This window comes from Protopterus annectens, chromosome 14.part0 (assembly GCF_019279795.1).
Source record: "Protopterus annectens isolate FY-2018-M chromosome 14.part0, PAN1.0, whole genome shotgun sequence".
NCBI lineage: Eukaryota > Metazoa > Chordata > Ceratodontiformes > Protopteridae > Protopterus > Protopterus annectens.
Genome location: NC_056748.1, coordinates 367147340 through 367164948, shown reverse-complemented (window position 1 = coordinate 367164948; position 17609 = coordinate 367147340). Strand labels below are relative to the sequence as shown.

The 17609-nt window shown below is 46.7% G+C and overlaps 1 protein-coding gene across 4 annotated transcripts in view; it reads right to left on the bottom strand.

Moving 5' to 3' along the window:
- Positions 1 to 17609, bottom strand: part of ZSWIM8 (zinc finger SWIM-type containing 8) — a 2719879-nt gene that overhangs the window by 2529613 nt on the left and 172657 nt on the right. The gene's annotated exons all lie outside the window — the stretch shown is intronic.

The following is a 17609-nucleotide window of genomic DNA, read 5'->3' as shown; positions in this document are numbered from 1 at the left end:
CTGATTAACAGTCTTGGGTCCTGCATTGGTTGCTGTCTCTTCTCCCATGACGGCAGGTCATCAGGGGTATAAAACATGCAGCCGACATCATTACCTCAGTTTTTCTTGCCCCAGATGTCAGGTGCCCCCCAAATGGGGGGCAAAAAAAAATTTAAAACACAAAAATATACCTCCAACCAAAAGCAAATACACCAAAAAGGCTTTTAAGCATAATAACAGAAAGTAGAAGTATAGTCAGAGAAAAACAGGGGGCTGGAGGGAGGGTAACCAGGACTGAAACGGTGAATACACTCGAACATCTACATTTATGGTAAGTGTACACAACTGTACTATGTTCTTCGTGTTTCACTGTTGCAGTCATTACATTTGGGTAGATTCCCGAAGCTATGGTTGGGAGAATGGATTTATACAGCATTAGGACCAGCTATAAGGCCCTACAAGACAGCAGTGGCAAAGCCAGCTCTAGATTTAGAGAAAATTGGTAAATGATAATGCTTGGAGAAAGTATGAACTGATCTCCAGGTAGCAGCTTCTAGAATAACCCTGGTAGGAACACCTCTGAGAAAAACTGAAATAGTAGATGCAGCCCTGGTGGAATGAAATCTGATCTTCTGGGGGATAGGTTTTCCATGGTGCTTATAGCAGAAATGAATGCAATGGCTTATCCATTTAGAAATGGCTTGTTTTGAAATAGCCTTTCCTTCTGCTCCTGCAGCAAATGCTACCAGCGGTTGTTCAGATTTTCTTCGAGTTATAGTCCTGTCAAAGTAGAATCTGAGTGTCTGTGCACATCCAATGAATACAGAATCTGTTCCTCTGTGTTCTGTGGATTGGGAAAGAAAGTTGGCAAATGAATGGACTGGTTAAGAGCCACACTGGAAACCACCTTGGGCATGAAGGATGGATTGGTTCTGAGTGACCCCCTGTCTGCATGAAAGATGATGAAAGGCTCCACTGCCATAAGGGCCTGAACTCAGATATCCTTCTAGCTGAAGTGATTGCTAGAAGGAAGGCTGTTTTCCAAGAAAGTAATTTTAAGTCTGCAGTAGCAGCTGGCTCGAAAGGAGGTACAGTGAGTTTCTCCAATACAAAGTTAAGGTCCCAGGTAGGGGTTGGTGCTCTCCTGGGTGGTCTCAAGTTTCTGGCCCCTCTGAGGTACTGCTTGAGCAGAGGATGAGAGAAGAGGGGAGGTTCTATGTTATAATGAGCTGAAATGCCTGATGCGTGGATTTTAATGGAGGAAAAAGACAGGCCCTTGTGAAGCATCTCAGTTAAGTATTGTAAACTCTGAGGTAAATTGGGTGCTGCTGTGCTCATTCCTTGAGATTGATTCCAAGCACAGAACCTTTTCCATTTGTCAGCATAAGATTTTCTAGTACTAGGCCTTCTCGCCTCCAAGATGACATCCATCACAGGTTTGCTGAGGGATGCCAAGGGTGAATTTAGGTGATTAGCCAAGCTGCAGGGTTCAATGTTGGGAGCTGAGGGTGCAGAATCTGGTTCTCCTACTGAGACAGTAAAGGTGGTGTCCGAGGCAGGTGTCAGAGATATTTGTGACACACTGCACAGGAGCGGGTACCAGTGTTGGCGTGGCCAGTCTGGAGCAATCAAAATCATTCTTGGTTTGTCCTGTTTGACTTTTAACAGAACTTTGCAGAGTAGAGGCAGAGGGGGAAAGGCGTAGATTGATAGATTTTTCCAGCTGAAGGACACAGCATCCACTTTTCAGGCTTCTTTGTGGAGTCTCCTTGTGCAAAATTTGTCCAACTGGTAGTTCCAAGGGGAGGCAAATAGATCTATGTCTGGGCTCCCCCATTTGCTTGTCAAAATGCTGAAAATCCGTGGTTCCAGTCTCCACTCGTGTGGGTCCATGAGATTTCTGCATAGTCCATCTGCCAGTGTATTTAAGTTTCCTAGCAGGAATTGAGCTTGTAGGTGCACTTGGTAGCTCAAGGCCGTGTTCCACAATGCCATGGCTAGTCTGCACAGGGGGTAGGAATGTGTACCTCCCTGGTTGTTTATGTACCACATAACCGTAGTGTTGTCAGTCTTTACCATTAGTTGTCCTGGAAGAATGTAGTCCTTGAAGGCTGTCAGAGCATTCTGTACAGCTAACATTTCTTTTTGATTGGTATGTAGGTGCATCTGATTTGGGCTCCATTTGCCCTGAATGCACTTCCCTGCCAGGTGAACCCCCCATGCATAGTCTGATGCATCTGTAGTTAGGGTTTGGGCGGCAGGGGGTAGCATAAATGGCAGTCCCTTGTTTTGGTGGCAGGCCTCTGCCCACCATAGGAACTCCAGGCATAGGCAAGGTATGATAGGAATCATTGTTTCCAGGCTGTGACAATGTTGACTCCATAGATTTTTTAAGTACCACTGAAGTTTCCTCATATGCAGTCTTGCATATGGAATTAGAATACAGGAGGCCATGAACCCCAAGGGCTTGCAGTATTTGTCTTGCAGATAGTAGGGTTTTTGTGGCCACTTGTTTGAAGTAAGTTACCAAATGAATTTGTTTTTCTGGCGTGAGGAAAGCCATCTGGGCAGTTGTATTCAAGCTTGCACCCAGGAATGTAATCTGTTGAGAGGGTACAAGTTGTGATTTTTCGTTTATGGTGTACCACAAACAAGTCAGAACCCTTTTTACAAATGCCAGATGATTTAGAAGTATGGCCTGGTTTTCTGCCTGAATTAGACAATCGTCCAGGTATGGATATACTTGAATATTTCTTTGCCTGCAAAATGCAATTACTGGAGCCAGGCACTTTATGAATATCCTGGGTACAGTAGACAAGCCAAAGGGCAGTACAGAGAACTGATAATGCAAGTAGCCTGCTTTGAAGCGTAGGTATCTTCTGCAAGATTCCCTGATTGAGACATGCAGGTAAGCTGCTTTTAAATCTAGAGTTGCCAACCAGGCATCTTTGCCTAGCATAGAAAGTAACTGGTGAAGAGTCAGCATCTTGAATTTTGGAATGTCCAGAAAGGTGTTTAGAGTAGACTGGCCCAGAATTGGATGCCATGATTCGTCTTTTCTGGGTACCAGTAAAAGCCTGGAATAGAAACCTTGTCCCTTTTCTTCTTCTGGTACCGGTTGAAAAGCCCCCATGTTTAAGAGGGAAAGTACTTGTTTCTGAGCCTCTGCCCACTGATTTGGGGGCAGGTCTGGGCACCCGTTTGATGCTGGCAACTTGTGGAAATGAAATCTGTATCCCTGGGACACTATATTTAAAACCCATTTGTCCTGGGTTATGAGTTCCCAGTTTTTTGCATGAAAAGCAATCTTTCCCCCCAAAGGGGCGGCTAAAAGGTAAGTGCTTGGTCATTTTAAAGGAAAGTCACAGACTGTTTACCATAGGGGGTGTTTTGTTATTTCGAAATTTGGAAGTGGAGGCCCCCCATTGCTTAGGTCTGAGAGTTCCCTGGGACTGAAACCTGGTGCCTTTGGTGCATCTGGACTTGGCTTGAGAGGATCTGGAAGGAGCTGGAAAGGACCAATTCTTGGTAGTCCAGTGCCTACTAAATCTTGGAGGTTGCACTTGTAAGAAATCTTTTACAGTTTGCATAGATTTAGTTTCATCTTCCATCTTTTTTAAAATTTCTTCAGCCTTATTGCCAAACAGGCGGTCCTGATTTAAAGGAGCATCCAACAATTTTGCTTTAACATGATCAGGCAGAGATTGCTCCTTAAGCCAAGCATGCCTTCTAAGCACAGACCCAGTAACAGCAACCCTGCAAAGAAGCCTCTAAAGAATCAAAACCACATTGCAAAATATGTTTTCCAACTTGTTCAGCAGAATGCAATAAATCCTGTAAATCTTTATTTTCCAGAGTCAGAAATCAACATCATTTTCTGTTTAAGCAGTCCAATAATACGCTGTTGATATTTTAACATATGAAATTGGCAGTTTAAAGCCCTGATAGCCAAGGTTGCAGAAGTATAAACCTTTTTACCCCATCTATCCAGCACCCTGGAGTCTCCATCAGAAGGGGTAGGATTTTTAGCAGTAGAAGCCTTAATGCCCTTAGGCCCTTGAGAAATGGTTTCAGGATCTGCAACAGGATTTTTAAAAAGGAACTTGTGGGACTCAGGAACCCTGTAGTATCATTCAGGTTTACAAGGAGCTGAGGCAGGGAATCGGGGGCCATAATGGATTCCAAAAACACATCATCAACAATGTCTAGTATAGGAGGTATAGCCAAAGGCCTATGCCGATGTAAAAGAAGAAAATCCCTAGATTCTCTCTGTTGAGTTAGAGAATGCCTGACTTTCCCAGTGGAAATGCTCCCTTAAGGTATGTAAAATTTCACCAAAAGAGAAATCCTCGGGGGGGGGGGGGGATGGGGGGTTCAGAGGAAATGGAATCCTCATAAGCAGGTATGGACAAATCCAGGTCATTAGAAGAGTCAGAAGAAACAGAATCCTGATCAGAAGATTCATAGTCAAGCTCAGGCCTAGGCCTCTTAGAAGGGGGGGGGGGGGTTGACTACCCCTGATTACAGCAATTAGTTCTTCAGCCATTTTGATCATTTGTTTTTTAGGCACAGGGGCCTGAACATTTGGCCTGGGAGTAATTTTTTCGACATAGATCAAGATTTAGGCCTTAGTATTGAAAGTGGAGTTTGTTTGATATGCAAGTCTGTGGGCCTGAATACACCCTCAGAAGCCGGTGCCTGCACAGCTGCTCCAAACCCATCCAAGACAGAGACATCCGTGGGTTCCATAGTTGAAGTATCTCGCGGCATGCCGGACTCCGAATGGGTCTCAGTAGAGACCTGCGAGTCAGAAGTAGTGGGCATCAGGGGCTGCGAAAGCGCCTCACTGAGTACCGGCGAACTAGCAACTGGCTTAGGAGAAGCATCTTTGTCAGTTTTGGACCTCAACGGCCTGTCTCTGTCTTTATCTTTGCGTTTTTTCAAAATTCCGGTAGTCCTATAGCTAACTGACATAATTTCTGGATAATTAAACTGAGAACAGAAATATTTAGAGGCAAAAATGTACCAGCGACGGATAGTGCACTGATTAAATAAAGCACAAAAAAGACAGCAAGGTACGTCGTGGTCAGGGCCTTGGCAAGGATTACAGTACAGATGAAAATCTTTATGAGGTATTTGCTTTCCACAAGTAATGCAATTATTAACTTTTACTGACATCAGTAAGGAGCAAGAAAAAGTTTCCCCAATGGGATACTTAGCTTTAAGTTGAAGACTTCGGTTCTGAAACTCGAAAAATAGAAGTTATGTTCTTACCATAACGTTCCATGTTAGTTGTCTTCTTCTCGCCTTCTTCTTGCTGGATGGGTTCGGAGCCGACCTCGGCTCACCGCCACTCTAAAAGCTCGAGAGTTGGTTCCACCGGCTCGAGGCTCCCCTTATATCCCACAATGCTAGGCGAGAGTTACCTCAGATCTCGTTTGTAAGCTAACCCAGCTTATATCAATAACAGTATAACTGTAAATAGAATCCACCTCTAACAGCAGGAAGAAAAGGGTGACCTACATCCTGAAATAAGAAATATGCACAATAGCATATGACTAAGAAAGAGGTGGTAGAAAGAGAGGTCACGATCACAACTCCTCTAGGTCTGTCCAGGCCAGGGGAAGGAGGGTGGGGCCTTAAGAAGAAGGCGAGAAGAAGACAACTAACATGGAACGTTATGGTAAGAACATAACTTCTATATGTTAAGTTGTCTATCTCGCCTTCATTCTTGCTGGATGGGACCGTCCCTAGCACCTTGTCCTGGGTGGCCTAACGGAACAGACTCCTGAGAACAGTGGAACCAAAATTAGCTCTATGCCTAGAAGCTAAATCCAACTTATAATGGGAAATAAAAGTGTGAGGAGTAGCCCAAGTAGCCGCTGCACAAATGGTGTCAATAGGCAGTCTGTCTTGGAAGGCTAAAGAAGTAGCCAAAGCTCTGGTGGAATGGGCTTTAGGTTTATTAGGCAGTTTTGGTGTCTAATCTCATAAACAAGGGTAATCAGAGACGTTAGCCATCTGGATAATGATACCTTTGAAACTGGAAGTCCTTTTCTGCTTTCCGCATAGGAGACAAACAGCTGATCAGATTTTCTGAATTGTTTTGTCCTGTCCAAGTAGTACCTTAATTGACGATGAACATCCAGGCAGTGTAATTTTGTTCAGACCTATTTGAATACTCTGGGAAAAAGACAGGAGGTCAATGCTTTGGTTTAGATTTGATGTTGAAACCACCTTAGGCAAAAAGGACGGGTTAGTTCGTAAGGAAACTCTGTCCTTATGGAACAAAAGATAAGGAGAACGACAACTGAGTGCTTGAAGTTCTGAAATTCTTCTAGCTGATGTGATAGCCACCAGAAAGAGAGTTTTCCATGATAATAATTTCAAGGAACATGAAGCTGCAGGTTCGAAAGGGGAAAGAATCAAAGAAGCAAGAACTAAATTTAGGTCCCAAGGAGAAGGAGGATTTCTTATAGGAGGTCTGAGAAGAAAACTCCTTTCAAAAAGGCTTTGCAAAGTTTGTGGGACATTAGGGCAGATTCAGAAATGCCCACATGAAAATTAGAAATAGCTGCCAATTGAACCTTAAGAGTAGATGGAGATGAACCTGCATGGAAGAGTTCAGCTAGAAAATTAAGGACTAGTTGGATGGAAGCGGTGAAAGGATCTATGTCCTTTCCTTGTGCCCAATATGAGAAGCGATTCCACTTACTCAAATAAATCTTCGAGTGGAAGATTTATGGGAAGCTATCAATATATCTCTAACCGAGTGAGATAATTGAGGAAGCCTGGCTACGGTTGGAACTGGAGGAACCAAGCAGTGAGGTTCAGAGAGGGGAGGCAGCGATGAAACTGACCCGACTGGTGGATCAAAAGATCTGGAACTAGGTCCAGATGCCACGGTCGCTCCAAGAGAAAACGATGTAGAAAGGGGAACCACACTTGTCGAGGCCAGTAAGGAGCAATGAGGATCAATGAGGCCTTCTGAGCGATAGCTTTCTGTATTACTTGAGAGATCAGAGGAAAAGGAGGAAATGCATACAGAAGTCCCCGCGGCCAAACTTGGACTAGAGCGTCTCTGCTGGGTTGGCCTGGTAAAGGGAATAGAGTGAAGTATTCTCTGCACTTGCTGTTTTGGGGAGTAGCAAAAAGATCGCAGCAAGGCTGACCCCACTTGAGAAATATCTCTCTCACTACAGAGCCTTTCAGAGACCACTCGTGAGGCATGAGTATAGCTCTGCTCAACTTGTCCGCAATGTGATTGGACTTCCCGGGGATGTGCGTTGCTATCAGAAACGCTGAGAAGAAATCGCCCATTGCCACAGTCTGAGTGCCTCTCGACACAGGGGGTATGATCTGGTTCCGCCTTGTTTGTTGATGTACCACACTACAGACATATTGTCTGTCTGGATTGCAATCGTTCCCAAGGGAAGAGAGTCTTGAAGGGCTTGCAACGCTAAAAGCACTGCTCTCATCTCCAGAACATTTATGTGCAAGTGGCATTCGTTTGGTTGCCATGTGCCCTGGACTGTCCTGCCCTGATAATGCCCCCACCCGATCAGGGAGGCATCCGTTGTCAGAGTAGCAACCGGAGGAGGTGGAACAAATGGTCTTCCCGACAGGAGCTGGGGAAGACATCCACCACATGAGATGCTTTTGCACGCGTGATCATAATGGTGTGAGACATTGGAAGTTCCTGGTATGACCATTGAGAAAAAGCATCCACTGAAGGATCCGCATGTGGTATCTGGCCAATGGGAGGAGAGGTATGGCCGCTGCCATGATTCCCAACACCTTTAGAACTAACCTGGCTTTGGCTCTGTTGTTGTTGAGAAGAAGTGACACCAATTTGTGAATGTCTGATATCCTTTGGTTCGTTAGCGTTGCAGACATGTTTATAGTATCTAAATTTGCCTATGTAGGTAATAGTACGACAAGGCGACAAAACAGACTTTTCGCAATTTATTGAAATACCCAGTTTTGACAAGCGAAAAGTATAATCTCTGGCCATCAGAAGGAGATGCTTGGTGGGAGCTGTGAGAAGCCAGTCGTCCAAATATGGAAACACCTGGAATCCTTGTCGTCTCAGGTGAGAAGCTACCACTGCCATGCATTTGGTAAACACCCGGGGGGCAGTGGTGAGACCAAAGGGCAGGGCCCTGAATTGAAAATGACTGGTTCCCAGCCTGAAGCGGAGGAATCTTCTGGAGCGTCTGTTCATTTTTATGTGATAGTACGCATCCTGAAGGTCTATAGAGCACATCCAGTTTCCTTTTCCCAATAGGGGAAGAATGGATTGCAGCGTGACCATCCAAAATCTTGTTTTCTTGACTGATCTGTTCAAAATACTGAGATCCAAAATTGGTCTCCAGTCCCCTGTTTTCTTTGGAACTAAAAAGAACCTTGAGTAGATTTCGGATCCTTGTTGGTCTGCTGACACTGGCTGAATTGCTCTTTTTGCAAGCAGTTTTGAAATTTCCAAAGCTGCTATATCCCTTTGAGCGGGTGGAACATCTGGAAGGGATTTTTTTGACTGATTTGGAAAACGAAGAAAGGGGATAGAATAGCCTTGAAATGATGGACTGTCCCCTTTTGTCTGGAGTCAGGGATAGCCAGGCTTCTGGGTACAGTGACAATCTCCCCCCGACTGCCTCCGAAGAGGGGCAGCCGGGCAACACCTCAGGGATGCTGAAAGGGCTTGTCAGGAAAGGCTTCCCGATTGCCCTGGTTCTGCGGACCCCCTGCCCCTAGGGCGGCGTCTACCATTGTTATTCCCACCTCTGCCTCTGGTAGGAAAGCGACTCTGTGCGTCAGGCGAAGTCCCTTGAGATTGTTTGGAACCACTTCTTTCCACCCTTCTGGCCTTTGGGTAAGGCCTAGAAGGAGTCGAAAACGGACTCCGACGGCAGAAAGGGTCTTGCCATCAGTCTCGCACCTAGTCAGGGTTTCTTTCACTTGAGGACCAAAGAGATGATCCATCAAAGGGAGTTCGTGAAAGACGTCTTGAAAGGTTCCATAAAGTTGCATAGCCGCATCCAGGCGTGCCTACGTAAGGCTACCCCTGTTCCTGCGGCTCTGCTCGCTCCATCGGCCGCATAAGAGAGGAGGCATGGAGGAGTTGGAAATGGAATTAAGGATAGCCAGCTGCATGTTCATTTTCTCTTGAAACCCGCAGCTGTAGGGTCCTTCAACATTTCACTCGCTTCCTTGATCAAGTCCCTTTGAAGACGAGTGAAATGGCACAGGTAATTCAGCGACGCATGGTAAATGTCGCTGAGGAGAACATCCACTTCCGTACCTATCCATGGACCTAGATTCCTTGTTAGGTGGATGGACAGGCACTGAAGGATCAGCCAGTTCCTTCTTTGTGGCAGCTACCACCATAGCATCCACAGAAACTCCTTTTGATAAAAATTGCTTGTCTGATGGAGCTGTGATGAATTTGGAGGGTCTCCTGGGAGTGGGGTCCACTGAATCAGGAGCCGTCCATGCCTTCTTAGCAACCACCTGCATGAGGGGGTGAAGGGGACACCCAGGAGGTGGAAGGACGAGAGCCAAACGCCTCAAGATACACAGATTAGTCCTCCGAAGGGTTGAGGGCTGGCCAATTTCCCCTCTGTTTAAGGATCTCCAGAATGTCTGCAAATGAGACATCTTCAGAAGGGGAACGGGGGGAACCCTCAGAATCATCCAGATCTGTGTCCGGCGTGATAGACTCAGGTGAGTCAATGTGCTTCCTCTTGCACTTCCTCTTCCGAGGGGCTCTTCTGCCAAATCAGGAGAGGCCTCGAAGAGGATGAAATCCCAAAGGGGCACCTGAGGAGCTGGCTCTCTGCGGGCCGGGATGAGGGAGTGAGTCGACTTACCCTGAGGCAGCATAGAGGGAGGGGCTGACGGAGCCGACTGTGGAGTAGAGCCAGGCTCTAACACACTCCGCATGACCACGAATGCACCCCTGTCAGGCAGAGCCAGAGGTCCCGCTCCGAGGAGCTAAGGACCCCTCGGCACCGACAGTGATGGCTCGAGGTCGATGTCGGAGCCGAACTCACCAGCGCCAAGCACCGAGAGGGAGAGGGGGTCGGACAAGGGTCCGATGCCACTCACCCCTCGAGCCGACGAGGAGGTCCGGCGCCGAGATTCCTCCATGGAAGAAAGCGGAGCAGGCGACGGAGCGAAGACAATTGTCTCGGCTCGAAGTGACCACAGTCTCGGTTCCGACACGACCCGGCTCGAACTCAAAAGAGTCAAGGAGGAAAGAGTTGATGGACGGGGCAGGCACCGACTGATGAGTCGGGCTCTGAAGCATCTGGGCTAGTGCCTCGGACTTAAGTAGTCGACTCACCACCCTCTGAAGGTCATGATCGGAAAGCCTCGATGACCTAGAGGAATGAGACCTTTGGCTCCGTTCAGACAGCAGGGGAGATCCTGGAGCCGAATGAACGGAGCCAAGAGAAGGTGACCTAGACCTCTTTCTGGTTGTCGGCTCCGAAGATCTTGTCGGAGCAGACACGGGTACCTCGATAACCTCGGCTCCGCCGAGCGAAGCCACAGAAACTGTGGACTGAGTCTTATCGGCTCCAGCCGGAGCCGATAAAGGCAAAGGTTGAACAACCTGAGGTCTCGGCTCAGCCGGAGCCGAAGACCTCGATGCCTTAGAGGGCTTCCCTGTTGAAACTGACAGGGAATCCTCTGGTTTTAACAAGCCTCTCAGAATCAACTTGTTTTTTCTCTCCTGCAGGACCCTGGGGCTGAAGCCATGGCACACAGCACAGGAGTCCTGCAGGTGCAAACCCAGACAATAGACACAAGAAGTGTGAGCGTCTGTCAGAGACATTTTCTGACAGCACGCATCACACTTCTTGAATCCAGAGACCTTTGCTTCCTTTGACATTTTCCTAACTGACAGGTGTACACTAACACACACCCAAACACACAGTTATACCCTGTCAGAAAAAATTATTAATACTAAAAATAATAACAATTTTAGTAAAATACTAATAATTAAGCACAAAAAAGTTAAAGTAACTACACAAACACACCCTAGGAAGAAGGCCAAAGGCCCAAGGGAAGAACCAACGGTTCTTTTAATAAGAAAACGGTGAAAAATAGGGTCGGGGATAAAGATCTATATCCTACACTAATTTAGGAAGAATTAAAGTTAAAGGGAAAAAGAGTAACTTTTGTATAAAAAGCTAACACTCACCAGGAACCGGTAGAAGCAACCAACCTCGAAGCTGTAGCGGCAAACGAGATCTGAGGTAACTCTCGCCTAGCATTGTGGGATATAAGGGGAGCCTCGAGCCGGTGGAACCAACTCTCGAGCTTTTAGAGTGGCCGAGTCGGAGCCGAGGTCGGCTCCGAACCCATCCAGCAAGAATGAAGGCGAGATAGACAACTTAACATCAAAAATTTCAGGAGTCGGCTGACCGGCACTTGCGAACTGCTTCTGCTTTGGGCACCGCACAGCAAGAAAGACTGAGGTAATGACGTCGGCTGCATGTTTTATACCTCTGACGACCTGACGTCATGGAAGAAGGGACAGCAACAGACGCAGGACCCAAGACTTTGTTAATCAGGCCGACTGAGGGCAACCTGCCAGCAGATTAACCAAATGTAATGACTGCAACAGTGAAACACGAAGAACATCTGCTGGATCCCTCTGACTGGATGAAATATTGGGGATTTTACTTTGTGATCCTGGAATGAGAGTGAAGGGGATATAGTATCCTCTGACAATAATCCTTTGCACCCAAGTATCTGTGGTTATTTATCGCCAGGCTATTGTGTGAAAGGATAACCCCCCCCCCCCGACCACCTCCAGAGGGAAGCAATCAGGCCCCTTCTCAGGAGTGCTGGTAGGGCTTCCCTGAGAAAGAATCTCTGGAACCCTGATTTTGCAGGCCACTTCTGCCACAGGGTCAGCGTCTTCCATTGGAAAGTACAGTTTTGTACCTACCATAAATGTAGATGTCCGAGAGGAATGCATCTGCAGTCTTTACAAATGGGTTGTCCTGTCGTCAGGCAGCCCTTCGGTCGGCCGGATTCCAAAGTCTGGGTCTGGCTTCGGCTGGTGTCGCACTTCACCCGACGTCATTGCGGCAGTCATTCGGGTATAAAGGCATCAGCCAACGCCATTTTCCTCAGTGTTTCTTGCCCCAGATGCCAGGTGCCCTCTTGGATGGCTAAATTTGGATAAATGCCAAAGTTTCCAAATAGTAGAGAGCAAACACACAAAATAAGCATGTATGTACATATATACAAACAAATACACCATAATAGATCCCCCCCAAGCTAGCTGAAGATTGGTAAGTACCCTAGGAGTACCTCAGAGGGGAAGGAGGGTGGGTAATCCTGACTGCAGATGCATTCCTCTCGGACATCTACATTTATGGTAGGTACAAAACTGTACTATGTCCTTCAAGGATGCATCTGCAGTCTTTACAAATGGGTAGAATACCATAGCTAAACTAGGGGAGGAGGAAATGAGAGTAGATTATGGTGTAGTCAGGACCCCTTGCAAAACAGCAGTGGCAAAACCAGCACGGGATCTAGAGTATAGAGGTAAGTTATAATGCTTGGCAAATGTATGCACGGAGGTCCAAGTAGCAGCCTCTATAATGTCCTTGGTAGCCACTCCTCGTAAGAAAGCTGTGGTAGTGGCTGTAGCCCTTGTGGAGTGAGGCCTGATGTTCTCTGGAGTTTTCTTTCCATGGTAGGAGTAACAAAATCTAATGCAATTTCCTATCCATTTGGAGATTGTCTGTTTAGAAATTGGTTTTCCTTCCTTTCCTGTTGCATATGCTACCAGAAGCTGGTCAGTTTTTCTATTGTTTTGTCCTGTCCAGGTAGTAGCGTAATTGTCTGTGTACATCCAAGGTATGTAAGAGCTTTTCTCCCTGTTCTGTGGATTGGGAAGAATGTAGGAAGGTGGATAGCCTGATTTAAAGAGACTCTGGATACCACCTTAGGCATAAATGTAGGATTTGTTCTCAGGGACACTATCTTGATGGAAGATCAGGAAGGGTTGTACTGCCATTAATGCCTGTAGTTCAGAGACCCTTCTTGCTGAAGTTATTGCCAGCAGGAAAGCAGTCTTCCAAGATAAGTATTGCAATTCTGCTGTAGCTGCTGGTTCGAAAGGAGGTAGAGTCAGTTTTTCCAGCACAAAGTTCAAGTCCCATGCTGGCAATGGAGGTTTCCTGGGAGGTTTTACATTTTTAATTCCTCTCAGAAACTGTCTGAGCAGAGGATGCGAGAAGACAGGAGGATCCAAGCTGTATTCTGCTGAAATAGCTGATGCATGTATCTTGATGGAGGAATAGGACAGGCCTGTATGGAAGAGCTCCGCCAAGTACTCCAGGATGTTGGCTATGTTCACCAGTGTCACATCTTGCCCTTTGCAGTACTCCAGATGAGATATCTTTTCCATTTTGCTGCATAATTCTTTCTTGTTGAAGGTCTGAGCCTCCAGGATTATGTCTTTAACCCTTTGGGATAAATTTGGGTTAATTGCTGTTATGTAATGTTCCAGGCAGTTAGCTGCAGAGTTTTAGGTTTGGATGCAGGATGTTGTAGTTGTTCTGTGTCAGCAGTAATGGAATCAGGGCAGTGTCCATATTTGTTCCCGGACATGCTCCTCAGCAGTGGATACCAATGTTGTCTTGGCCAGTCTGGGGCTATCAGAATGATCCTCGGACGTTCCTCTTTGATCTTGAGAAGCACCTTGTGCATCAAAGGAAGTGGTGGGAATGCGTATGCTGTCAGGTCTTTCCAACTGAAGGATACGGAGTCCACCTTCCAAGCAAGTGGGTGGTAAGTCCTCGTGCAGAATTTCTTCAACTGGTGATTGAATGGGGATGCAAACAAGTCTATTTGTGGTAATCCCCATTCTCTTGTGATGGTTTTGAAGATGTCCGGATGCAGCATCCATTCGTGGGCATCTGTTGTAGTTCTGCTCAATATGTCTGCTAGAATGTTTTCCTTCCCTGGTACATAAATTGCCTGTAACTGAATGTTGTAGCTCAGAGCCACATCCCATAGGTCCATTGCCAGCCGGCATAGAGGGTATGAGTGTGTGCCTCCCTGTTTGTTGATGTACCACATAACTGTGGTGTTGTCTGTCCTTATCAACTGGCCTTCTTGGAGAAAAGGTCTGAATGCCTGGATTGCCAATTTTACTGCCATCATTTCTCTTAGATTTATGTGCAAGTGCAGCTGGTCTTGAGTCCATAGGCCTTGAATGCACTTGCCCATCATGTGTGCCCCCCAACCGAGGTCTGAGGCATCTGTCGTGATGGATTGTCTTGGTTGACTTTTGCAGAAGGGTAGTCCTGTGTTTGATTGACAGGCCTGAGCCCACCATAAGAACTCTTGCTTCAGGCATGGGATCATTGGAATTTTGGTTTCTAGGCTGTGCTTGTGCTGAGACCACAAATTCTTTAGGTACCACTGTAGCTTTCTCATATGCAGCCTGGCATGAGGGACCAGTAGTATGCAGGATGCCATGAAGCCTAGAACTTGTAGCACTTTTCTTGCAGTTAGATGGCTCTGCTTTGTTAATGCCAAGAAGTAGAAGGGAAGTTGCTCTTTCTTTTCTGCAGTTAGAAATGCCATTTGTTTTGATGTGTCCAGTTCTGCACCCAGAAAGGTTATTCTTTGGGATGGAATCAGCCTTGACTTTTTTGTATTGACTGTGTATCCCAGGGCTTGCAGCAGGTAGATGACTCTTTGTAAGTCTTCTGATAGTTTGTTTTTGTTGTCCGCTTGTATCAGGCAGTCGTCCAGGTAGGGATAGATTTGAATTCCCTGAAGTCTGCAATGAGCGATTACTGATGCCAGGCATTTCGTGAACACTCTGGGCGCAGTAGATAAGCCAAAGGGCAATGCTGAGAATTGATAGTGCTCTGATCCTGCAAGAAATCCGAGGTATCTTCTGCAAATTGGTCTTATGGAGACGTGCAGGTATGCCTCCTTGAGATCTAGAGTTACCAGCCAAGACTCCTTGCCCAGCATGGGAAGAAGCTGCTGTAGGGTCAGCATTTTGAATTTTGGAACAATGAGGAATGTGTTTAAAGCGGACAGGTCTAGAATAGGCCTCCATTTGTTTTCTTTTCTTGGTACCAGGAAGAGCCTGGAATAAAATCCCTTCCCTTGCTCCATAAATGGTACCTTTTCCACAGCTCTCATTCTTAATAATTGAGATATTTGTTTTAGAGCTTCTGCCCTTTGAGAAGGTGGTAGGTTTGGCATTCCTGTCTTTCCTGGTAGTGTACGGAAATGGAACCTGTAACCTTTGTCTATAGTCTGCAAAATCCATTTTTCTCTTGTAATGCAGTGCCAGTTTCTTGAAAATAATGTTAGCTTTCCGCCTAAGGGTGCTTCTAGTTGTTCCCTGGTAGGCGGTGCCACCGCCAAGTCACTGTGATTGAGTTGTTGTAGTGGTAGTAGCTGTATCCGTGCCTCGTTGGTTGTTACCCTGCCACTGGCGACCCCTGTAGGCACCCCTGGATTGGTTTCTGCCTCTAGAGCGCCTATTCCTGCCTCTTTGTGCCTTAGAGGAGTCCGGAAAGGACCAATTCTTGGAGGGCCAGTTCCTGCTAAACCTTGGAGGTTGAACTTGTAAGAAATCTTTCACTGTTTGCACAGATTTTGCTTTCTCTTCCATCTTTTTTAGTACCTGTTGTGCGGGGGCACCAAATAAACTGACCTTGTCCATAGGTGCATCCAAAAGCTTAGATTTGACATGGTCTGGTAATGCCTGTTCTTTCAACCATGCATGCCTTCTGATAACTGTGCCAGTCATGGCTGATCTAAAGGAAGCCTCCAGTGCATCATAGCCATATTTTAAAGAATGGTTACTAACCTGCTGTATGTTATGTAACATTTCTTGAACATACTTTTTATCTAAAGATTCTTCAGAGGACAGCTTTTTAGTCAACTGGTCAAGCATAAACTCTTGATATTGAATCATATGAAATTGGCAGTTCAAAGCTCTAGCTGACAAAGTAGCAGAGGTGTAAACTTTTTTACCCCATCTCTCTAAGGACCTGGATTCCCTTTCAGAGGGGAGGGGGTTTTTAGAAGAAGTAGCTGCTACGGCTTTAGGGCCCTGGGAGATAGTCTCTGGATCTGCAAAAGGAGCCAGACTAACTGGTGATGAGTGTCCGGGACCCTGTAGTACCTATCGGGCTTTGCAGGAGCCGGAGGTAAAGTATCAGGAGCAGTGCAAGCATCATTAAATGCATCATCAACAACAGGTAGAACTGGAGGTATAGCTAAAGGCCTATGCTGTGGCAAATGTAGAAAGGTCCTAAGCCTTTTTCTAGAGTCTGAGAAATCTTGGCCCTGCCACTGAAATTGTTCCCTCATAGCATGCAAGGTTTCCCCAAAGGAAAATTTCTCAGGAGGAGAGGCTGAAGGGATGGACTCCTCAGCATCAGAGTCTTCGTAAGGAGAATAAGAAGCCTCAAGAGGGTCTGTATGTTCTGAGTCATCAGAGGAATCATCTGTAGCCACTGGCTCAGGGGGCTCTGCTCTAGGTCTCTTTTCTGGAGGAGGGAGAGAGGCCCTGTCTGGATGAGGTTGGGCTCCACGAATTAAAGAGATGAGATCCTCTGCCAAAGAAAGCATATGGGAGCTGGTGCTGGGCCTGTGAGAGGGGGGCTTGGCAGGCACAGGTTTTGATGCATTGGCTGCTTTAGCCCTGGCAAGGGCCTTAATAGACATAGCTGGGGGAGGCCTAGCAGCTCCACGTGCAGGGGTAGAAATATCTAGGGGAATGGTGTCTGATAAATCCTGTGAAATCGCAACAGAAGGTTGGATTTCAGAAGCCGTCTCTACCAGGTTAGAAGAGGCCTCGGTAGAAGGCAAGTTATCGGCAGAAGAAAGAACCGCTTGCTCGGTTTTGGCCGAAACCGAGACGCTCGTGGTTTGCTTAACCGCGGCTTCGGCCGAAACCGCGGACCGCGAGTGTCGGTCCTTTTCTTTGCGTTTTTTTGGTTATTTGCGTAGTCGGAGGATCCGACGGCATAATGTAGGCAAAATCGGAGCCGAAAATCTGCTCAGCAAAGTCCGGCGTCTAAGCGTCCGTCGGTTAAAAGAAGCACAGGCTAGACAAGCTGCTACGTCGTGGTCTGGGCCTAAACAATGAATGCAATAGGAGTGGAAATCTTTATGAGGTATTTGTTTCCCACAAGATAAACAGTTATTAACTTTCTCTGACATCGGCTGTGGCAAGAAAGAGTCCCCAACGGGGTACTTAGCTTTATAGAAGTCTTCGAAGTAGTATTCGGTAGAAGTAATCTCTGGATCTGACCGACCGGCACTTGCGAACAGCTTCTGCTTCGGGCGCCACGCGGCAAGAAAGACTGAGGAAAATGGCGTCGGCTGATGCCTTTATACCCGAATGACTGCCGCAATGACGTCGGGTGAAGTGCGACACCAGCCGAAGCCAGACCCAGACTTTGGAATCCGGCCGACCGAAGGGCTGCCTGACGACAGGACAACCCATTTGTAAAGACTGCAGATGCATCCTTGAAGGACATCACCCCCTCTGCCCTGAGGGGGGCCACTGTCGTATGTGTCCTGAAATAGCCCTTGAGATTTTTTGAACCATATCTTCCTGCTGC